This window comes from Triturus cristatus, chromosome 10, assembly GCF_964204655.1.
Source record: "Triturus cristatus chromosome 10, aTriCri1.1, whole genome shotgun sequence".
In the NCBI taxonomy this organism is placed as follows: Eukaryota; Metazoa; Chordata; class Amphibia; order Caudata; family Salamandridae; genus Triturus; species Triturus cristatus.
The window spans coordinates 857,036,088-857,058,589 of NC_140593.1; the positions used below are offsets into that span (position 1 = coordinate 857,036,088).

The 22,502-nt window shown below is 47.4% G+C and overlaps 16 non-coding genes across 16 annotated transcripts; all 16 read right to left on the reverse strand.

Annotated features, from left to right (window-relative positions):
- Positions 1-2,457: 2,457 nt before the first annotated feature.
- TRNAV-UAC (transfer RNA valine (anticodon UAC)) lies at positions 2,458-2,530 on the reverse strand. Its single transcript has one exon. It is a non-coding gene; the product is annotated as a tRNA-Val (tRNA).
- Positions 2,531-4,782: 2,252 nt separating this feature from the next.
- On the reverse strand, positions 4,783-4,854 carry TRNAP-AGG (transfer RNA proline (anticodon AGG)). Its single transcript has one exon. It is a non-coding gene; the product is annotated as a tRNA-Pro (tRNA).
- A 441-nt stretch (positions 4,855-5,295) lies between these two features.
- On the reverse strand, positions 5,296-5,368 carry TRNAV-UAC (transfer RNA valine (anticodon UAC)). Its single transcript has one exon. It is a non-coding gene; the product is annotated as a tRNA-Val (tRNA).
- A 385-nt stretch (positions 5,369-5,753) lies between these two features.
- On the reverse strand, positions 5,754-5,825 carry TRNAP-CGG (transfer RNA proline (anticodon CGG)). The gene has a single exon. It is a non-coding gene; the product is annotated as a tRNA-Pro (tRNA).
- Positions 5,826-7,620: 1,795 nt separating this feature from the next.
- Positions 7,621-7,692, reverse strand: TRNAP-AGG (transfer RNA proline (anticodon AGG)). Its single transcript has one exon. It is a non-coding gene; the product is annotated as a tRNA-Pro (tRNA).
- A 441-nt stretch (positions 7,693-8,133) lies between these two features.
- Positions 8,134-8,206, reverse strand: TRNAV-UAC (transfer RNA valine (anticodon UAC)). Its single transcript has one exon. It is a non-coding gene; the product is annotated as a tRNA-Val (tRNA).
- Positions 8,207-8,591: 385 nt separating this feature from the next.
- On the reverse strand, positions 8,592-8,663 carry TRNAP-CGG (transfer RNA proline (anticodon CGG)). The gene has a single exon. It is a non-coding gene; the product is annotated as a tRNA-Pro (tRNA).
- A 1,337-nt stretch (positions 8,664-10,000) lies between these two features.
- TRNAV-AAC (transfer RNA valine (anticodon AAC)) lies at positions 10,001-10,073 on the reverse strand. Its single transcript has one exon. It is a non-coding gene; the product is annotated as a tRNA-Val (tRNA).
- Positions 10,074-10,970: 897 nt separating this feature from the next.
- On the reverse strand, positions 10,971-11,043 carry TRNAV-UAC (transfer RNA valine (anticodon UAC)). Its single transcript has one exon. It is a non-coding gene; the product is annotated as a tRNA-Val (tRNA).
- A 2,765-nt stretch (positions 11,044-13,808) lies between these two features.
- On the reverse strand, positions 13,809-13,881 carry TRNAV-UAC (transfer RNA valine (anticodon UAC)). The gene has a single exon. It is a non-coding gene; the product is annotated as a tRNA-Val (tRNA).
- Positions 13,882-16,646: 2,765 nt separating this feature from the next.
- TRNAV-UAC (transfer RNA valine (anticodon UAC)) lies at positions 16,647-16,719 on the reverse strand. Its single transcript has one exon. It is a non-coding gene; the product is annotated as a tRNA-Val (tRNA).
- Positions 16,720-18,973: 2,254 nt separating this feature from the next.
- On the reverse strand, positions 18,974-19,045 carry TRNAP-AGG (transfer RNA proline (anticodon AGG)). The gene has a single exon. It is a non-coding gene; the product is annotated as a tRNA-Pro (tRNA).
- Positions 19,046-19,486: 441 nt separating this feature from the next.
- On the reverse strand, positions 19,487-19,559 carry TRNAV-UAC (transfer RNA valine (anticodon UAC)). Its single transcript has one exon. It is a non-coding gene; the product is annotated as a tRNA-Val (tRNA).
- A 385-nt stretch (positions 19,560-19,944) lies between these two features.
- On the reverse strand, positions 19,945-20,016 carry TRNAP-CGG (transfer RNA proline (anticodon CGG)). Its single transcript has one exon. It is a non-coding gene; the product is annotated as a tRNA-Pro (tRNA).
- A 1,336-nt stretch (positions 20,017-21,352) lies between these two features.
- Positions 21,353-21,425, reverse strand: TRNAV-AAC (transfer RNA valine (anticodon AAC)). Its single transcript has one exon. It is a non-coding gene; the product is annotated as a tRNA-Val (tRNA).
- Positions 21,426-22,322: 897 nt separating this feature from the next.
- On the reverse strand, positions 22,323-22,395 carry TRNAV-UAC (transfer RNA valine (anticodon UAC)). The gene has a single exon. It is a non-coding gene; the product is annotated as a tRNA-Val (tRNA).
- Positions 22,396-22,502: the final 107 nt, after the last annotated feature.

The window sequence follows — 22,502 nt, forward strand, 5'->3', positions numbered from 1 at the left end:
CATACACGGCGTCTTATAGCATTGAAAAGAAGAAATGGCCCTATATAATAAGCAGCCTAAAAATAATACCACAGCATGGGCTCGTCCGGGATTTGAACCCGGGACCTCTCGCACCCGAAGCAAGAATCATAACCCTAGACCAACGAGCCTGATTCCCCAGTCGGCATTTTAAGCAATTTCTTATGCGTCTTTCAGAAACAAAGCAGGGCTATTTGGCTGCTCTCTCTCTATGTGAACCACACAAAGTCATGTTTTCTCTCAAGGTGTTGTTTTTTTCACTCTTGCAAGGAAGGGATCAGTCGATAGCCTAGCTGCCAGAGAGCAGAAAAAAGGCGCTGATGAGAACTGCAGGCACTTTCTGGCACTTGTACTCCTCTGCAAGTCCTGGACACTTGCCCCATAGACATCCACCCCAGATGCAAGGGAGGGCCTGCCAATTCTTGCTCCTAAGACAGAGGCATTTGATTCTTGGATTCAAACACGCTCACTCAGCGCTCGATCAGGCTCGATCAAGCGAGATTTATATGAGTGGCTCGCAGGACTGAAACACTCACCTGGGAGCCCCAGGGTGGCTGAATTCCCAGTATGGCCATTTTTGGGCAAGTCACCTCCTTTCCTCCTGCCTCAATCTAGAATTGGCTGCAAATCACAAGATAGAGTTCAATGTCCGTGTGTACTGCCTACTCCCAGCTACCTCTCTGTCGTCCTTATGTAAATTAAAATTCGCAAGGGGGGACCAATGACAATCTGCTCCTCCCACATAACCAGGAAGCCCTGTTGAACATGTCTGCCTGTGTTGTTGCAGGGACAGTGCCTTCTCCGCCCAAAAGGTGGCAGGAGAGCCTCACAACAAAGATGGGATCAACTGCTTAATGAGAAACCAGCACGGCAGTTTGTGTGATGGAGTGCAAATTTAACGGAAGGTGTGCCTGAGGTGTCCCTTCCAGGAATACATGGAATTGTGATTGAGGGCCCAGCCTGATCGTTGGTGGATTTCTCGTCATATGTTACAGGTCCGTGCAATGATTGTGGTGTGTGGGGAATGCACTGCAAAAAACAGGACGATTTAAGGGTGTAAAAGAAACCTGTCAGAAGTGGGATTTGAACCCACGCCTCCATGAGGAGACCAGAAGTCTCAGTTGCACTGAAGATCAAGCTCTCTTGAGTCTGGCACCTTAGACCACTCAGCCATCCTGACAGCCCTGGGTGTGCACAGATCTGACTCTTCTGACTGCACCTGCCAATGTTTGCACTTACAACGTTCACAGCAATGTCACAAATGTAAAGACCCCACAATACAACATGGCATGACAAAAAAAAAGCTAGGCCCAAGAGCGACCACTGATGGATGCGGATTACTTTGTTTCGTCTTGCAAAAGAAAAGGAAGTTTCCCACGGCTCGCTGGGTTCAAGGACCGCCTCTTCTTAAGCTTGCATTGAGATAATAAGGTTTTAGAGGGTGCACATAAAAGCAGCTCATGCACAGTGTTTCTGCCCAGTCTCGAACCGGGGACCTTTCGCGTGTTAGGCGAACGTGATGACCACTACACTACAGTAACTCACTTGCTGTGTTTTACTGTTAGAGCAAGGTTCCTCTCAAGGATTCTCTCTACTTCTATTCTGCTGTATCAGCAGCCACTCAGAAAGCGAGGAGCAAGTGTGAAAACTGCAGAGATATCAGCCAACATGCTTGCAATTAGACGTATTAAAATTGACTTATGCAGGCATCGACAGACAAATATCTGATGCCTAAATGCCAGCAAGTACAGCTTGGGAAAGCATCACCTGGGACACACACAGACTAAGCATGAAGGCAGAAAAAGCATGGTGATCCATGTTTCTTATGAGGTTCAAAATATTTTGTGCAACAATGCGGCGAGTGTAATGAGAAATAGTCAGGCATTGTGAGCTTTGAGTAGGATTCGTATGTTTACCTCTGAAAAAGGGCTGGTCCGGGATTTGAACCCGGGACCTCTCGCACCCTAAGCGAGAATCATACCCCTAGACCAACGAGCCTAGGCACACAAGAGTCGCCTTTCGCACCGGCTCCGGGGGTTATTGGCAGTGAGTTAGTGAATGCTTCACCCAAAGCAAGCAACTGCACATGCTGCTCTCTTCTGCAATATGGTTGCTGTCTTTTCCATGGCCGTCATCGAACAAGAAATGAAAATGCCTCTATCCTTCAGACATTTTGTTTGTTCTAGGTGTATGCTCTCGGTGAGGTCAATAAAACCATTTCTGCTCTCATGCCTTGCTTTCATGAAGTAGGCCCAACCTTCAGTACACAAGGACGTGCAAACGAATAGCGCAAACTATCGTCACTTCTCTTTTTGAGCTGTCACTGATGCCCCTGGAGCACAGTACGTCACGCTGGTGAGGGATAGACAGCTTCCATTATCTCAGCTTTCCTATAAGTTGAGAGAGTAAATGCAAACTGTGTGAAAAACAGAAAGCTGCTGTTTCTGCCCGGTCTCGAACCAGGGACCTTTCGCGTGTAAAGCGAACGTGATAACCACTACACTACAGAAACAGACACGTTTGCAGGAATCTTCTTGGCATGTAGTGGGCTGGAATGCACAGACCAAGGGCCAATGTCCATGAAGCTCAAAGTTGGACCCTCCTTACCCGATCTCTTTCTTTGGAAGAAAGGAACGAGGACCACTTTTATTCCAAAAGGCGATTTTAAAACCATACCTGAAACCACACTAGAAAAACACTTTGCATTTAATTTTCCTACACTGATGGTCCACCCCAGAAAAGCAGTTGCAAAGAAGTCCGGCACTGAAATTCTATACGCCAAAAGTGGGAAATAGCGTAGAGGGAAAGGAACTTTCTCACCATACACGGCGTCTTATAGCATTGAAAAGAAGAAATGGCCCTATATAATAAGCAGCCTAAAAATAATTCCACAGCATGGGCTCGTCCGGGATTTGAACCCGGGACCTCTCGCACCCGAAGCGAGAATCATAACCCTAGACCAACGAGCCTGATTCCCCAGTCGGCATTTTAAGCAATTTCTTATGCGTCTTTCAGAAACAAAGTAGGGCTATTTGGCTGCTCTCTCTCTATGTGAACCACACAAAGTCATGTTTTCTCTCAAGGTGTTGTTTTTTTCACTCTTGCAAGGAAGGGATCAGTCGATAGCCTAGCTGCCAGAGAGCAGAAAAAAGGCGCTGATGAGAACTGCAGGCACTTTCTGGCACTTGTACTCCTCTGCAAGTCCTGGACACTTGCCCCATAGACTTCCACCCCAGATGCAAGGGAGGGCCTGCCAATTCTTGCTCCTAAGACAGAGGCATTTGATTCTTGGATTCAAACACGCTCACTCAGCGCTCGATCAGGCTCGATCAAGCGAGATTTATATGAGTGGCTCGCAGGACTGAAACACTCACCTGGGAGCCCCAGGGTGGCTGAATTCCCAGTATGGCCATTTTTGGGCAAGTCACCTCCTTTCCTCCTGCCTCAATCTACAATTGGCTGCAAATCACAAGATAGAGTTCAATGTCCGTGTGTACTGCCTACTCCCAGCTACCTCTCTGTCGTCCTTATGTAAATTAAAATTCGCAAGGGGGGACCAATGACAATCTGCTCCTCCCACATAACCAGGAAGCCCTGTTGAACATGTCTGCCTGTGTTGTTGCAGGGACAGTGCCTTCTCCGCCCAAAAGGTGGCAGGAGAGCCTCACAACAAAGATGGGATCAACTGCTTGATGAGAAACCAGCACGGCAGTTTGTGTGATGGAGTGCAAATTTAACGGAAGGTGTGCCTGAGGTGTCCCTTCCAGGAATACATGGAATTGTGATTGAGGGCCCAGCCTGATCGTGGGTGGATTTCTCGTCATATGTTACAGGTCCGTGCAAAGATTGTGGTGTGTGGGGAATGCACTGCAAAAAACAGGACGATTTAAGGGTGTAAAAGAAGCCTGTCAGAAGTGGGATTTGAACCCACGCCTCCATGAGGAGACCAGAAGTCTCAGTTGCATTGAAGATCAAGCTCTCTTGCATCTGGCGCCTTAGACCACTCGGCTATCCTGACAGCCCTGGGTGTGCACAGATCTGACTCTTCTGACTGCACCTGCCAATGTTTGCACTTACAACGTTCACAGCAATGTCACAAGTGTAAAGACCCCACAATGCAACATGGCATGACAAAAAAAAAGCTAGGCACAAGAGCGACCACTGATGGATGCGGATTACTTTGTTTCGTCTTGCAAAAGTAAAGGAAGTTTCCCACGGCTCGCTGGGTTCAAGGACCGCCTCTTCTTAAGCTTGCATTGAGATAATAAGGTTTTAGAGGGTGCACATAAAAGCAGCTCATGCACAGTGTTTCTGCCCGGTCTCGAACCTGGGACCTTTCGCGTGTTAGGCGAACGTGATGACCACTACACTACAGAAACTCACTTGCTGTGTTTTACTGTTAGAGCAAGGTTCCTCTCAAGGATTCTCTCTACTTCTATTCTGCTGTATCAGCAGCCACTCAGAAAGCGAGGAGCAAGTGTGAAAACTGCAGAGATATCAGCCAACATGCTTGCAATTAGACGTATTAAAAATTGACTTATGCATGCATCGACAGACAAATATCTGATGCCTAAATGCCAGCAAGTACAGCTTGGGAAAGCATCACCTGGGACACACACAGACTAAGCATGAAGGCAGAAAAAGCATGGTGATCCATGTTTCTTATGAGGTTCAAAATATTTTGTGCAACAATGCGGCGAGTGTAATGAGAAATAGTCAGGCATTGTGAGTTTTGAGTAGGATTCGTATGTTTACCTCTGAAAAAGGCTCGTCCGGGATTTGAACCCGGGACCTCTCGCACCCTAAGCGAGAATCATACCCCTAGACCAACGAGCCAAGGCACACAAGAGTCGCCTTTCGCACCGGCTCCGGGGGTTATTGGCAGCGAGTTAGTGAATGCTTCACCCAAAGCAAGCAACTGCACATGCTGCTCTCTTCTGCAATATGGTTGCTGTCTTTTCCATGGCCGTCATCGAACAAGAAATGAAAATGCCTCTATCCTTCAGACATTTTGTTTGTTCTAGGTGTATGCTCTCGGTGAGGTCAATAAAACCATTTCTGCTCTCATGCCTTGCTTTCATGAAGTAGGCCCAACCTTCAGTACACAAGGACGTGCAAACGAATAGCGCAAACTATCGTCACTTCTCTTTTTGAGCTGTCACTGATGCCCCTGGAGCACAGTACGTCACGCTGGTGAGGGATAGACAGCTTCCATTATCTCAGCTTTCCTATAAGTTGAGAGAGTAAATGCAAACTGTGTGAAAAACAGAAAGCTGCTGTTTCTGCCCGGTCTCGAACCAGGGACCTTTCGCGTGTAAAGCGAACGTGATAACCACTACACTACAGAAACAGACACGCTTGCAGGAATCTTCTTGGGATGTAGTGGGCTGGAATGCACAGACCAAGGGCCAATGTCCATGAAGCTCAAAGTTGGACCCTCCTTACCCGATCTCTTTCTTTGGAAGAAAGGAACGAGGACCACTTTTATTCCAAAAGGCGATTTTAAAACCATACCTGAAACCACACTAGAAAAACACTTTGCATTTAATTTTCCTACACTGATGGTCCACCCCAGAAAAGCAGTTGCAAAGAAGTCCGGCACTGAAATTCTATACGCCAAAAGTGGGAAATAGCGTAGAGGGAAAGGAACTTTCTCACCATACACGGCGTCTTATAGCATTGAAAAGATGAAATGGCCCTATATAATAAGCAGCCTAAAAATAATTCCACAGCATGGGCTCGTCCGGGATTTGAACCCGGGACCTCTCGCACCCGAAGCGAGAATCATACCCCTAGACCAACGAGCCTGATTCCCCAGTCGGCATTTTAAGCAATTTCTGATGCGTCTTTCAGAAACAAAGCAGGGCTATTTGGCTGCTCTCTCTCTATGTGAACCACACAAAGTCATGTTTTCTCTCAAGGTGTTGTTTTTTTCACTCTTGCAAGGAAGGGATCAGTCGATATCCTTGCTGCCAGAGAGCAGAAAAAAGGCGCTGATGAGAACTGCAGGCACTTTCTGGCACTTGTACTCCTCTGCAAGTCCTGGACACTTGCCCCATGGACTTCCACCCCAGATGCAAGGGAGGGCCTGCCAATTCTTGCTCCTAAGACAGAGGCATTTGATTCTTGGATTCAAACACGCTCACTCAGCGCTCGATCAGGCTCGATCAGGCGAGATTTATATGAGTGGCTCGCAGGACTGAAACACTCACCTGGGAGCCCCAGGGTGGCTGAATTCCCAGTATGGCCATTTTTGGGCAAGTCACCTCCTTTCCTCCTGCCTCAATCTAGAATTGGCTGCAAATCACAAGATAGAGTTCAATGTCCGTGTGTACTGCCTACTCCCAGCTACCTCTCTGTCGTCCTTATGTAAATTAAAATTCGCAAGGGGGGACCAATGACAATCTGCTCCTCCCACATAACCAGGAAGCCCTGTTGAACATGTCTGCCTGTGTTGTTGCAGGGACAGTGCCTTCTCCGCCCAAAAGGTGGCAGGAGAGCCTCACAACAAAGATGGGATCAACTGCTTGATGAGAAACCAGCACGGCAGTTTGTGTGATGGAGTGCAAATTTAACGGAAGGTGTGCCTGAGGTGTCCCTTCCAGGAATACATGGAATTGTGATTGAGGGCCCAGCCTGATCGTGGGTGGATTTCTCGTCATATGTTACAGGTCCGTGCAAAGATTGTGGTGTGTGGGGAATGCACTGCAAAAAACAGGACGATTTAAGGGTGTAAAAGAAGCCTGTCAGAAGTGGGATTTGAACCCACGCCTCCATGAGGAGACCAGAAGTCTCAGTTGCATTGAAGATCAAGCTCTCTTGCATCTGGCGCCTTAGACCACTCGGCTATCCTGACAGCCCTGGGTGTGCACAGATATGACTCTTCTGACTGCACCTGCCAATGTTTGCACTTACAACGTTCACAGCAATGTCACAAGTGTAAAGACCCCACAATGCAACATGGCATGACAAAAAAAAAGCTAGGCACAAGAGCGACCACTGATGGATGCGGATTACTTTGTTTCGTCTTGCAAAAGTAAAGGAAGTTTCCCACGGCTCGCTGGGTTCAAGGACCGCCTCTTCTTAAGCTTGCATTGAGATAATAAGGTTTTAGAGGGTGCACATAAAAGCAGCTCATGCACAGTGTTTCTGCCCGGTCTCGAACCTGGGACCTTTCGCGTGTTAGGCGAACGTGATGACCACTACACTACAGAAACTCACTTGCTGTGTTTTACTGTTAGAGCAAGGTTCCTCTCAAGGATTCTCTCTACTTCTATTCTGCTGTATCAGCAGCCACTCAGAAAGCGAGGAGCAAGTGTGAAAACTGCAGAGATATCAGCCAACATGCTTGCAATTAGACGTATTAAAAATTGACTTATGCATGCATCGACAGACAAATATCTGATGCCTAAATGCCAGCAAGTACAGCTTGGGAAAGCATCACCTGGGACACACACAGACTAAGCATGAAGGCAGAAAAAGCATGGTGATCCATGTTTCTTATGAGGTTCAAAATATTTTGTGCAACAATGCGGCGAGTGTAATGAGAAATAGTCAGGCATTGTGAGTTTTGAGTAGGATTCGTATGTTTACCTCTGAAAAAGGCTCGTCCGGGATTTGAACCCGGGACCTCTCGCACCCTAAGCGAGAATCATACCCCTAGACCAACGAGCCAAGGCACACAAGAGTCGCCTTTCGCACCGGCTCCGGGGGTTATTGGCAGCGAGTTAGTGAATGCTTCACCCAAAGCAAGCAACTGCACATGCTGCTCTCTTCTGCAATATGGTTGCTGTCTTTTCCATGGCCGTCATCGAACAAGAAATGAAAATGCCTCTATCCTTCAGACATTTTGTTTGTTCTAGGTGTATGCTCTCGGTGAGGTCAATAAAACCATTTCTGCTCTCATGCCTTGCTTTCATGAAGTAGGCCCAACCTTCAGTACACAAGGACGTGCAAACGAATAGCGCAAACTATCGTCACTTCTCTTTTTGAGCTGTCACTGATGCCCCTGGAGCACAGTACGTCACGCTGGTGAGGGATAGACAGCTTCCATTATCTCAGCTTTCCTATAAGTTGAGAGAGTAAATGCAAACTGTGTGAAAAACAGAAAGCTGCTGTTTCTGCCCGGTCTCGAACCAGGGACCTTTCGCGTGTAAAGCGAACGTGATAACCACTACACTACAGAAACAGACACGCTTGCAGGAATCTTCTTGGGATGTAGTGGGCTGGAATGCACAGACCAAGGGCCAATGTCCATGAAGCTCAAAGTTGGACCCTCCTTACCCGATCTCTTTCTTTGGAAGAAAGGAACGAGGACCACTTTTATTCCAAAAGGCGATTTTAAAACCATACCTGAAACCACACTAGAAAAACACTTTGCATTTAATTTTCCTACACTGATGGTCCACCCCAGAAAAGCAGTTGCAAAGAAGTCCGGCACTGAAATTCTATACGCCAAAAGTGGGAAATAGCGTAGAGGGAAAGGAACTTTCTCACCATACACGGCGTCTTATAGCATTGAAAAGATGAAATGGCCCTATATAATAAGCAGCCTAAAAATAATTCCACAGCATGGGCTCGTCCGGGATTTGAACCCGGGACCTCTCGCACCCGAAGCGAGAATCATACCCCTAGACCAACGAGCCTGATTCCCCAGTCGGCATTTTAAGCAATTTCTGATGCGTCTTTCAGAAACAAAGCAGGGCTATTTGGCTGCTCTCTCTCTATGTGAACCACACAAAGTCATGTTTTCTCTCAAGGTGTTGTTTTTTTCACTCTTGCAAGGAAGGGATCAGTCGATATCCTTGCTGCCAGAGAGCAGAAAAAAGGCGCTGATGAGAACTGCAGGCACTTTCTGGCACTTGTACTCCTCTGCAAGTCCTGGACACTTGCCCCATGGACTTCCACCCCAGATGCAAGGGAGGGCCTGCCAATTCTTGCTCCTAAGACAGAGGCATTTGATTCTTGGATTCAAACACGCTCACTCAGCGCTCGATCAGGCTCGATCAGGCGAGATTTATATGAGTGGCTCGCAGGACTGAAACACTCACCTGGGAGCCCCAGGGTGGCTGAATTCCCAGTATGGCCATTTTTGGGCAAGTCACCTCCTTTCCTCCTGCCTCAATCTAGAATTGGCTGCAAATCACAAGATAGAGTTCAATGTCCGTGTGTACTGCCTACTCCCAGCTACCTCTCTGTCGTCCTTATGTAAATTAAAATTCGCAAGGGGGGACCAATGACAATCTGCTCCTCCCACATAACCAGGAAGCCCTGTTGAACATGTCTGCCTGTGTTGTTGCAGGGACAGTGCCTTCTCCGCCCAAAAGGTGGCAGGAGAGCCTCACAACAAAGATGGGATCAACTGCTTGATGAGAAACCAGCACGGCAGTTTGTGTGATGGAGTGCAAATTTAACGGAAGGTGTGCCTGAGGTGTCCCTTCCAGGAATACATGGAATTGTGATTGAGGGCCCAGCCTGATCGTTGGTGGATTTCTCGTCATATGTTACAGGTCCGTGCAATGATTGTGGTGTGTGGGGAATGCACTGCAAAAAACAGGACGATTTAAGGGTGTAAAAGAAACCTGTCAGAAGTGGGATTTGAACCCACGCCTCCATGAGGAGACCAGAAGTCTCAGTTGCACTGAAGATCAAGCTCTCTTGAGTCTGGCACCTTAGACCACTCAGCCATCCTGACAGCCCTGGGTGTGCACAGATCTGACTCTTCTGACTGCACCTGCCAATGTTTGCACTTACAACGTTCACAGCAATGTCACAAGTGTAAAGACCCCACAATACAACATGGCATGACAAAAAAAAAGCTAGGCCCAAGAGCGACCACTGATGGATGCGGATTACTTTGTTTCGTCTTGCAAAAGAAAAGGAAGTTTCCCACGGCTCGCTGGGTTCAAGGACCGCCTCTTCTTAAGCTTGCATTGAGATAATAAGGTTTTAGAGGGTGCACATAAAAGCAGCTCATGCACAGTGTTTCTGCCCGGTCTCGAACCGGGGACCTTTCGCGTGTTAGGCGAACGTGATGACCACTACACTACAGAAACTCACTTGCTGTGTTTTACTGTTAGAGCAAGGTTCCTCCCAAGGATTCTCTCTACTTCTATTCTGCTGTATCAGCAGCCACTCAGAAAGCGAGGAGCAAGTGTGAAAACTGCAGAGATATCAGCCACATGCTTGCAATTAGACGTATTAAAATTGACTTATGCAGGCATCGACAGACAAATATCTGATGCCTAAATGCCAGCAAGTACAGCTTGGGAAAGCATCACCTGGGACACACACAGACTAAGCATGAAGGCAGAAAAAGCATGGTGATCCATGTTTCTTATGAGGTTCAAAATATTTTGTGCAACAATGCGGCGAGTGTAATGAGAAATAGTCAGGCATTGTGAGCTTTGAGTAGGATTCGTATGTTTACCTCTGAAAAAGGGCTGGTCCGGGATTTGAACCCGGGACCTCTCGCACCCTAAGCGAGAATCATACCCCTAGACCAACGAGCCTAGGCACACAAGAGTCGCCTTTCGCACCGGCTCCGGGGGTTATTGGCAGTGAGTTAGTGAATGCTTCACCCAAAGCAAGCAACTGCACATGCTGCTCTCTTCTGCAATATGGTTGCTGTCTTTCCGATGGCCGTCATCGAACAAGAAATGAAAATGCCTCTATCCTTCAGACATTTTGTTTGTTCTAGGTGTATGCTCTCGGTGAGGTCAATAAAACCATTTCTGCTCTCATGCCTTGCTTTCATGAAGTAGGCCCAACCTTCAGTACACAAGGACGTGCAAACAAATAGCGCAAACTATCGTCACTTCTCTTTTTGAGCTGTCACTGATGCCCCTGGAGCACAGTACGTCACGCTGGTGAGGGATAGACAGCTTCCATTATCTCAGCTTTCCTATAAGTTGAGAGAGTAAATGCAAACTGTGTGAAAAACAGAAAGCTGCTGTTTCTGCCCGGTCTCGAACCAGGGACTTTTCGCGTGTAAAGCGAACGTGATAACCACTACACTACAGAAACAGACACGCTTGCAGGAATCTTCTTGGCATGTAGTGGGCTGGAATGCACAGACCAAGGGCCAATGTCCATGAAGCTCAAAGTTGGACCCTCCTTACCCGATCTCTTTCTTTGGAAGAAAGGAACGAGGACCACTTTTATTCCAAAAGGCGATTTTAAAACCATACCTGAAACCACACTAGAAAAACACTTTGCATTTAATTTTCCTACACTGATGGTCCACCCCAGAAAAGCAGTTGCAAAGAAGTCCGGCACTGAAATTCTATACGCCAAAAGTGGGAAATAGCGTAGAGGGAAAGGAACTTTCTCACCATACACGGCGTCTTATAGCATTGAAAAGAAGAAATGGCCCTATATAATAAGCAGCCTAAAAATAATACCACAGCATGGGCTCGTCCGGGATTTGAACCCGGGACCTCTCGCACCCGAAGCAAGAATCATAACCCTAGACCAACGAGCCTGATTCCCCAGTCGGCATTTTAAGCAATTTCTTATGCGTCTTTCAGAAACAAAGCAGGGCTATTTGGCTGCTCTCTCTCTATGTGAACCACACAAAGTCATGTTTTCTCTCAAGGTGTTGTTTTTTTCACTCTTGCAAGGAAGGGATCAGTCGATAGCCTAGCTGCCAGAGAGCAGAAAAAAGGCGCTGATGAGAACTGCAGGCACTTTCTGGCACTTGTACTCCTCTGCAAGTCCTGGACACTTGCCCCATAGACATCCACCCCAGATGCAAGGGAGGGCCTGCCAATTCTTGCTCCTAAGACAGAGGCATTTGATTCTTGGATTCAAACACGCTCACTCAGCGCTCGATCAGGCTCGATCAAGCGAGATTTATATGAGTGGCTCGCAGGACTGAAACACTCACCTGGGAGCCCCAGGGTGGCTGAATTCCCAGTATGGCCATTTTTGGGCAAGTCACCTCCTTTCCTCCTGCCTCAATCTAGAATTGGCTGCAAATCACAAGATAGAGTTCAATGTCCGTGTGTACTGCCTACTCCCAGCTACCTCTCTGTCGTCCTTATGTAAATTAAAATTCGCAAGGGGGGACCAATGACAATCTGCTCCTCCCACATAACCAGGAAGCCCTGTTGAACATGTCTGCCTGTGTTGTTGCAGGGACAGTGCCTTCTCCGCCCAAAAGGTGGCAGGAGAGCCTCACAACAAAGATGGGATCAACTGCTTAATGAGAAACCAGCACGGCAGTTTGTGTGATGGAGTGCAAATTTAACGGAAGGTGTGCCTGAGGTGTCCCTTCCAGGAATACATGGAATTGTGATTGAGGGCCCAGCCTGATCGTTGGTGGATTTCTCGTCATATGTTACAGGTCCGTGCAATGATTGTGGTGTGTGGGGAATGCACTGCAAAAAACAGGACGATTTAAGGGTGTAAAAGAAACCTGTCAGAAGTGGGATTTGAACCCACGCCTCCATGAGGAGACCAGAAGTTTCAGTTGCACTGAAGATCAAGCTCTCTTGAGTCTGGCACCTTAGACCACTCAGCCATCCTGACAGCCCTGGGTGTGCACAGATCTGACTCTTCTGACTGCACCTGCCAATGTTTGCACTTACAACGTTCACAGCAATGTCACAAATGTAAAGACCCCACAATACAACATGGCATGACAAAAAAAAAGCTAGGCCCAAGAGCGACCACTGATGGATGCGGATTACTTTGTTTCGTCTTGCAAAAGAAAAGGAAGTTTCCCACGGCTCGCTGGGTTCAAGGACCGCCTCTTCTTAAGCTTGCATTGAGATAATAAGATTTTAGAGGGTGCACATAAAAGCAGCTCATGCACAGTGTTTCTGCCCGGTCTCGAACCGGGGACCTTTCGCGTGTTAGGCGAACGTGATGACCACTACACTACAGTAACTCACTTGCTGTGTTTTACTGTTAGAGCAAGGTTCCTCTCAAGGATTCTCTCTACTTCTATTCTGCTGTATCAGCAGCCACTCAGAAAGCGAGGAGCAAGTGTGAAAACTGCAGAGATATCAGCCAACATGCTTGCAATTAGACGTATTAAAATTGACTTATGCAGGCATCGACAGACAAATATCTGATGCCTAAATGCCAGCAAGTACAGCTTGGGAAAGCATCACCTGGGACACACACAGACTAAGCATGAAGGCAGAAAAAGCATGGTGATCCATGTTTCTTATGAGGTTCAAAATATTTTGTGCAACAATGCGGCGAGTGTAATGAGAAATAGTCAGGCATTGTGAGCTTTGAGTAGGATTCGTATGTTTACCTCTGAAAAAGGGCTGGTCCGGGATTTGAACCCGGGACCTCTCGCACCCTAAGCGAGAATCATACCCCTAGACCAACGAGCCTAGGCACACAAGAGTCGCCTTTCGCACCGGCTCCGGGGGTTATTGGCAGTGAGTTAGTGAATGCTTCACCCAAAGCAAGCAACTGCACATGCTGCTCTCTTCTGCAATATGGTTGCTGTCTTTTCCATGGCCGTCATCGAACAAGAAATGAAAATGCCTCTATCCTTCAGACATTTTGTTTGTTCTAGGTGTATGCTCTCGGTGAGGTCAATAAAACCATTTCTGCTCTCATGCCTTGCTTTCATGAAGTAGGCCCAACCTTCAGTACACAAGGACGTGCAAACAAATAGCGCAAACTATCGTCACTTCTCTTTTTGAGCTGTCACTGATGCCCCTGGAGCACAGTACGTCACGCTGGTGAGGGATAGACAGCTTCCATTATCTCAGCTTTCCTATAAGTTGAGAGAGTAAATGCAAACTGTGTGAAAAACAGAAAGCTGCTGTTTCTGCCCGGTCTCGAACCAGGGACTTTTCGCGTGTAAAGCGAACGTGATAACCACTACACTACAGAAACAGACATGCTTGCAGGAATCTTCTTGGCATGTAGTGGGCTGGAATGCACAGACCAAGGGCCAATGTCCATGAAGCTCAAAGTTGGACCCTCCTTACCCGATCTCTTTCTTTGGAAGAAAGGAACGAGGACCACTTTTATTCCAAAAGGCGATTTTAAAACCATACCTGAAACCACACTAGAAAAACACTTTGCATTTAATTTTCCTACACTGATGGTCCACCCCAGAAAAGCAGTTGCAAAGAAGTCCGGCACTGAAATTCTATACGCCAAAAGTGGGAAATAGCGTAGAGGGAAAGGAACTTTCTCACCATACACGGCGTCTTATAGCATTGAAAAGAAGAAATGGCCCTATATAATAAGCAGCCTAAAAATAATACCACAGCATGGGCTCGTCCGGGATTTGAACCCGGGACCTCTCGCACCCGAAGCAAGAATCATAACCCTAGACCAACGAGCCTGATTCCCCAGTCGGCATTTTAAGCAATTTCTTATGCGTCTTTCAGAAACAAAGCAGGGCTATTTGGCTGCTCTCTCTCTATGTGAACCACACAAAGTCATGTTTTCTCTCAAGGTGTTGTTTTTTTCACTCTTGCAAGGAAGGGATCAGTCGATAGCCTAGCTGCCAGAGAGCAGAAAAAAGGCGCTGATGAGAACTGCAGGCACTTTCTGGCACTTGTACTCCTCTGCAAGTCCTGGACACTTGCCCCATAGACATCCACCCCAGATGCAAGGGAGGGCCTGCCAATTCTTGCTCCTAAGACAGAGGCATTTGATTCTTGGATTCAAACACGCTCACTCAGCGCTCGATCAGGCTCGATCAAGCGAGATTTATATGAGTGGCTCGCAGGACTGAAACACTCACCTGGGAGCCCCAGGGTGGCTGAATTCCCAGTATGGCCATTTTTGGGCAAGTCACCTCCTTTCCTCCTGCCTCAATCTAGAATTGGCTGCAAATCACAAGATAGAGTTCAATGTCCGTGTGTACTGCCTACTCCCAGCTACCTCTCTGTCGTCCTTATGTAAATTAAAATTCGCAAGGGGGGACCAATGACAATCTGCTCCTCCCACATAACCAGGAAGCCCTGTTGAACATGTCTGCCTGTGTTGTTGCAGGGACAGTGCCTTCTCCGCCCAAAAGGTGGCAGGAGAGCCTCACAACAAAGATGGGATCAACTGCTTAATGAGAAACCAGCACGGCAGTTTGTGTGATGGAGTGCAAATTTAACGGAAGGTGTGCCTGAGGTGTCCCTTCCAGGAATACATGGAATTGTGATTGAGGGCCCAGCCTGATCGTTGGTGGATTTCTCGTCATATGTTACAGGTCCGTGCAATGATTGTGGTGTGTGGGGAATGCACTGCAAAAAACAGGACGATTTAAGGGTGTAAAAGAAACCTGTCAGAAGTGGGATTTGAACCCACGCCTCCATGAGGAGACCAGAAGTTTCAGTTGCACTGAAGATCAAGCTCTCTTGAGTCTGGCACCTTAGACCACTCAGCCATCCTGACAGCCCTGGGTGTGCACAGATCTGACTCTTCTGACTGCACCTGCCAATGTTTGCACTTACAACGTTCACAGCAATGTCACAAATGTAAAGACCCCACAATACAACATGGCATGACAAAAAAAAAGCTAGGCCCAAGAGCGACCACTGATGGATGCGGATTACTTTGTTTCGTCTTGCAAAAGAAAAGGAAGTTTCCCACGGCTCGCTGGGTTCAAGGACCGCCTCTTCTTAAGCTTGCATTGAGATAATAAGATTTTAGAGGGTGCACATAAAAGCAGCTCATGCACAGTGTTTCTGCCCGGTCTCGAACCGGGGACCTTTCGCGTGTTAGGCGAACGTGATGACCACTACACTACAGTAACTCACTTGCTGTGTTTTACTGTTAGAGCAAGGTTCCTCTCAAGGATTCTCTCTACTTCTATTCTGCTGTATCAGCAGCCACTCAGAAAGCGAGGAGCAAGTGTGAAAACTGCAGAGATATCAGCCAACATGCTTGCAATTAGACGTATTAAAATTGACTTATGCAGGCATCGACAGACAAATATCTGATGCCTAAATGCCAGCAAGTACAGCTTGGGAAAGCATCACCTGGGACACACACAGACTAAGCATGAAGGCAGAAAAAGCATGGTGATCCATGTTTCTTATGAGGTTCAAAATATTTTGTGCAACAATGCGGCGAGTGTAATGAGAAATAGTCAGGCATTGTGAGCTTTGAGTAGGATTCGTATGTTTACCTCTGAAAAAGGGCTGGTCCGGGATTTGAACCCGGGACCTCTCGCACCCTAAGCGAGAATCATACCCCTAGACCAACGAGCCTAGGCACACAAGAGTCGCCTTTCGCACCGGCTCCGGGGGTTATTGGCAGTGAGTTAGTGAATGCTTCACCCAAAGCAAGCAACTGCACATGCTGCTCTCTTCTGCAATATGGTTGCTGTCTTTTCCATGGCCGTCATCGAACAAGAAATGAAAATGCCTCTATCCTTCAGACATTTTGTTTGTTCTAGGTGTATGCTCTCGGTGAGGTCAATAAAACCATTTCTGCTCTCATGCCTTGCTTTCATGAAGTAGGCCCAACCTTCAGTACACAAGGACGTGCAAACGAATAGCGCAAACTATCGTCACTTCTCTTTTTGAGCTGTCACTGATGCCCCTGGAGCACAGTACGTCACGCTGGTGAGGGATAGACAGCTTCCATTATCTCAGCTTTCCTATAAGTTGAGAGAGTAAATGCAAACTGTGTGAAAAACAGAAAGCTGCTGTTTCTGCCCGGTCTCGAACCAGGGACCTTTCGCGTGTAAAGCGAACGTGATAACCACTACACTACAGAAACAGACACGTTTGCAGGAATCTTCTTGGCATGTAGTGGGCTGGAATGCACAGACCAAGGGCCAATGTCCATGAAGCTCAAAGTTGGACCCTCCTTACCCGATCTCTTTCTTTGGAAGAAAGGAACGAGGACCACTTTTATTCCAAAAGGCGATTTTAAAACCATACCTGAAACCACACTAGAAAAACACTTTGCATTTAATTTTCCTACACTGATGGTCCACCCCAGAAAAGCAGTTGCAAAGAAGTCCGGCACTGAAATTCTATACGCCAAAAGTGGGAAATAGCGTAGAGGGAAAGGAACTTTCTCACCATACACGGCGTCTTATAGCATTGAAAAGAAGAAATGGCCCTATATAATAAGCAGCCTAAAAATAATTCCACAGCATGGGCTCGTCCGGGATTTGAACCCGGGACCTCTCGCACCCGAAGCGAGAATCATAACCCTAGACCAACGAGCCTGATTCCCCAGTCGGCATTTTAAGCAATTTCTTATGCGTCTTTCAGAAACAAAGTAGGGCTATTTGGCTGCTCTCTCTCTATGTGAACCACACAAAGTCATGTTTTCTCTCAAGGTGTTGTTTTTTTCACTCTTGCAAGGAAGGGATCAGTCGATAGCCTAGCTGCCAGAGAGCAGAAAAAAGGCGCTGATGAGAACTGCAGGCACTTTCTGGCACTTGTACTCCTCTGCAAGTCCTGGACACTTGCCCCATAGACTTCCACCCCAGATGCAAGGGAGGGCCTGCCAATTCTTGCTCCTAAGACAGAGGCATTTGATTCTTGGATTCAAACACGCTCACTCAGCGCTCGATCAGGCTCGATCAAGCGAGATTTATATGAGTGGCTCGCAGGACTGAAACACTCACCTGGGAGCCCCAGGGTGGCTGAATTCCCAGTATGGCCATTTTTGGGCAAGTCACCTCCTTTCCTCCTGCCTCAATCTAGAATTGGCTGCAAATCACAAGATAGAGTTCAATGTCTGTGTGTACTGCCTACTCCCAGCTACCTCTCTGTCGTCCTTATGTAAATTAAAATTCGCAAGGGGGGACCAATGACAATCTGCTCCTCCCACATAACCAGGAAGCCCTGTTGAACATGTCTGCCTGTGTTGTTGCAGGGACAGTGCCTTCTCCGCCCAAAAGGTGGCAGGAGAGCCTCACAACAAAGATGGGATCAACTGCTTGATGAGAAACCAGCACGGCAGTTTGTGTGATGGAGTGCAAATTTAACGGAAGGTGTGCCTGAGGTGTCCCTTCCAGGAATACATGGAATTGTGATTGAGGGCCCAGCCTGATCGTGGGTGGATTTCTCGTCATATGTTACAGGTCCGTGCAAAGATTGTGGTGTGTGGGGAATGCACTGCAAAAAACAGGACGATTTAAGGGTGTAAAAGAAGCCTGTCAGAAGTGGGATTTGAACCCACGCCTCCATGAGGAGACCAGAAGTCTCAGTTGCATTGAAGATCAAGCTCTCTTGCATCTGGCGCCTTAGACCACTTGGCTATCCTGACAGCCCTGGGTGTGCACAGATCTGACTCTTCTGACTGCACCTGCCAATGTTTGCACTTACAACGTTCACAGCAATGTCACAAGTGTAAAGACCCCACAATGCAACATGGCATGACAAAAAAAAAAGCTAGGCACAAGAGCGACCACTGATGGATGCGGATTACTTTGTTTCGTCTTGCAAAAGTAAAGGAAGTTTCCCACGGCTCGCTGGGTTCAAGGACCGCCTCTTCTTAAGCTTGCATTGAGATAATAAGGTTTTAGAGGGTGCACATAAAAGCAGCTCATGCACAGTGTTTCTGCCCGGTCTCGAACCTGGGACCTTTCGCGTGTTAGGCGAACGTGATGACCACTACACTACAGAAACTCACTTGCTGTGTTTTACTGTTAGAGCAAGGTTCCTCTCAAGGATTCTCTCTACTTCTATTCTGCTGTATCAGCAGCCACTCAGAAAGCGAGGAGCAAGTGTGAAAACTGCAGAGATATCAGCCAACATGCTTGCAATTAGACGTATTAAAAATTGACTTATGCATGCATCGACAGACAAATATCTGATGCCTAAATGCCAGCAAGTACAGCTTGGGAAAGCATCACCTGGGACACACACAGACTAAGCATGAAGGCAGAAAAAGCATGGTGATCCATGTTTCTTATGAGGTTCAAAATATTTTGTGCAACAATGCGGCGAGTGTAATGAGAAATAGTCAGGCATTGTGAGTTTTGAGTAGGATTCGTATGTTTACCTCTGAAAAAGGGCTCGTCCGGGATTTGAACCCGGGACCTCTCGCACCCTAAGCGAGAATCATACCCCTAGACCAACGAGCCAAGGCACACAAGAGTCGCCTTTCGCACCGGCTCCGGGGGTTATTGGCAGCGAGTTAGTGAATGCTTCACCCAAAGCAAGCAACTGCACATGCTGCTCTCTTCTGCAATATGGTTGCTGTCTTTTCCATGGCCGTCATCGAACAAGAAATGAAAATGCCTCTATCCTTCAGACATTTTGTTTGTTCTAGGTGTATGCTCTCGGTGAGGTCAATAAAACCATTTCTGCTCTCATGCCTTGCTTTCATGAAGTAGGCCCAACCTTCAGTACACAAGGACGTGCAAACGAATAGCGCAAACTATCGTCACTTCTCTTTTTGAGCTGTCACTGATGCCCCTGGAGCACAGTACGTCACGCTGGTGAGGGATAGACAGCTTCCATTATCTCAGCTTTCCTATAAGTTGAGAGAGTAAATGCAAACTGTGTGAAAAACAGAAAGCTGCTGTTTCTGCCCGGTCTCGAACCAGGGACCTTTCGCGTGTAAAGCGAACGTGATAACCACTACACTACAGAAACAGATACGCTTGCAGGAATCTTCTTGGGATGTAGTGGGCTGGAATGCACAGACCAAGGGCCAATGTCCATGAAGCTCAAAGTTGGACCCTCCTTACCCGATCTCTTTCTTTGGAAGAAAGGAACGAGGACCACTTTTATTCCAAAAGGCGATTTTAAAACCATACCTGAAACCACACTAGAAAAACACTTTGCATTTAATTTTCCTACACTGATGGTCCACCCCAGAAAAGCAGTTGCAAAGAAGTCCGGCACTGAAATTCTATACGCCAAAAGTGGGAAATAGCGTAGAGGGAAAGGAACTTTCTCACCATACACGGCGTCTTATAGCATTGAAAAGATGAAATGGCCCTATATAATAAGCAGCCTAAAAATAATTCCACAGCATGGGCTCGTCCGGGATTTGAACCCGGGACCTCTCGCACCCGAAGCGAGAATCATACCCCTAGACCAACGAGCCTGATTCCCCAGTCGGCATTTTAAGCAATTTCTGATGCGTCTTTCAGAAACAAAGCAGGGCTATTTGGCTGCTCTCTCTCTATGTGAACCACACAAAGTCATGTTTTCTCTCAAGGTGTTGTTTTTTCACTCTTGCAAGGAAGGGATCAGTCGATATCCTTGCTGCCAGAGAGCAGAAAAAAGGCGCTGATGAGAACTGCAGGCACTTTCTGGCACTTGTACTCCTCTGCAAGTCCTGGACACTTGCCCCATGGACTTCCACCCCAGATGCAAGGGAGGGCCTGCCAATTCTTGCTCCTAAGACAGAGGCATTTGATTCTTGGATTCAAACACGCTCACTCAGCGCTCGATCAGGCTCGATCAGGCGAGATTTATATGAGTGGCTCGCAGGACTGAAACACTCACCTGGGAGCCCCAGGGTGGCTGAATTCCCAGTATGGCCATTTTTGGGCAAGTCACCTCCTTTCCTCCTGCCTCAATCTAGAATTGGCTGCAAATCACAAGATAGAGTTCAATGTCCGTGTGTACTGCCTACTCCCAGCTACCTCTCTGTCGTCCTTATGTAAATTAAAATTCGCAAGGGGGGACCAATGACAATCTGCTCCTCCCACATAACCAGGAAGCCCTGTTGAACATGTCTGCCTGTGTTGTTGCAGGGACAGTGCCTTCTCCGCCCAAAAGGTGGCAGGAGAGCCTCACAACAAAGATGGGATCAACTGCTTAATGAGAAACCAGCACGGCAGTTTGTGTGATGGAGTGCAAATGTAACGGAAGGTGTGCCTGAGGTGTCCCTTCCAGGAATACATGGAATTGTGATTGAGGGCCCAGCCTGATCGTTGGTGGATTTCTCGTCATATGTTACAGGTCCGTGCAATGATTGTGGTGTGTGGGGAATGCACTGCAAAAAACAGGACGATTTAAGGGTGTAAAAGAAACCTGTCAGAAGTGGGATTTGAACCCACGCCTCCATGAGGAGACCAGAAGTCTCAGTTGCACTGAAGATCAAGCTCTCTTGAGTCTGGCACCTTAGACCACTCAGCCATCCTGACAGCCCTGGGTGTGCACAGATCTGACTCTTCTGACTGCACCTGCCAATGTTTGCACTTACAACGTTCACAGCAATGTCACAAGTGTAAAGACCCCACAATACAACATGGCATGACAAAAAAAAAGCTAGGCCCAAGAGCGACCACTGATGGATGCGGATTACTTTGTTTCGTCTTGCAAAAGAAAAGGAAGTTTCCCACGGCTCGCTGGGTTCAAGGACCGCCTCTTCTTAAGCTTGCATTGAGATAATAAGGTTTTAGAGGGTGCACATAAAAGCAGCTCATGCACAGTGTTTCTGCCCGGTCTCGAACCGGGGACCTTTCGCGTGTTAGGCGAACGTGATGACCACTACACTACAGAAACTCACTTGCTGTGTTTTACTGTTAGAGCAAGGTTCCTCTCAAGGATTCTCTCTACTTCTATTCTGCTGTATCAGCAGCCACTCAGAAAGCGAGGAGCAAGTGTGAAAACTGCAGAGATATCAGCCACATGCTTGCAATTAGACGTATTAAAATTGACTTATGCAGGCATCGACAGACAAATATCTGATGCCTAAATGCCAGCAAGTACAGCTTGGGAAAGCATCACCTGGGACACACACAGACTAAGCATGAAGGCAGAAAAAGCATGGTGATCCATGTTTCTTATGAGGTTCAAAATATTTTGTGCAACAATGCGGCGAGTGTAATGAGAAATAGTCAGGCATTGTGAGCTTTGAGTAGGATTCGTATGTTTACCTCTGAAAAAGGCCTGGTCCGGGATTTGAACCCGGGACCTCTCGCACCCTAAGCGAGAATCATACCCCTAGACCAACGAGCCTAGGCACACAAGAGTCGCCTTTCGCACCGGCTCCGGGGGTTATTGGCAGTGAGTTAGTGAATGCTTCACCCAAAGCAAGCAACTGCACATGCTGCTCTCTTCTGCAATATGGTTGCTGTCTTTTCCATGGCCGTCATCGAACAAGAAATGAAAATGCCTCTATCCTTCAGACATTTTGTTTGTTCTAGGTGTATGCTCTCGGTGAGGTCAATAAAACCATTTCTGCTCTCATGCCTTGCTTTCATGAAGTAGGCCCAACCTTCAGTACACAAGGACGTGCAAACGAATAGCGCAAACTATCGTCACTTCTCTTTTTGAGCTGTCACTGATGCCCCTGGAGCACAGTACGTCACGCTGGTGAGGGATAGACAGCTTCCATTATCTCAGCTTTCCTATAAGTTGAGAGAGTAAATGCAAACTGTGTGAAAAACAGAAAGCTGCTGTTTCTGCCCGGTCTCGAACCAGGGACTTTTCGCGTGTAAAGCGAACGTGATAACCACTACACTACAGAAACAGACACGCTTGCAGGAATCTTCTTGGCATGTAGTGGGCTGGAATGCACAGACCAAGGGCCAATGTCCATAAAGCTCAAAGTTGGACCCTCCTTACCCGATCTCTTTC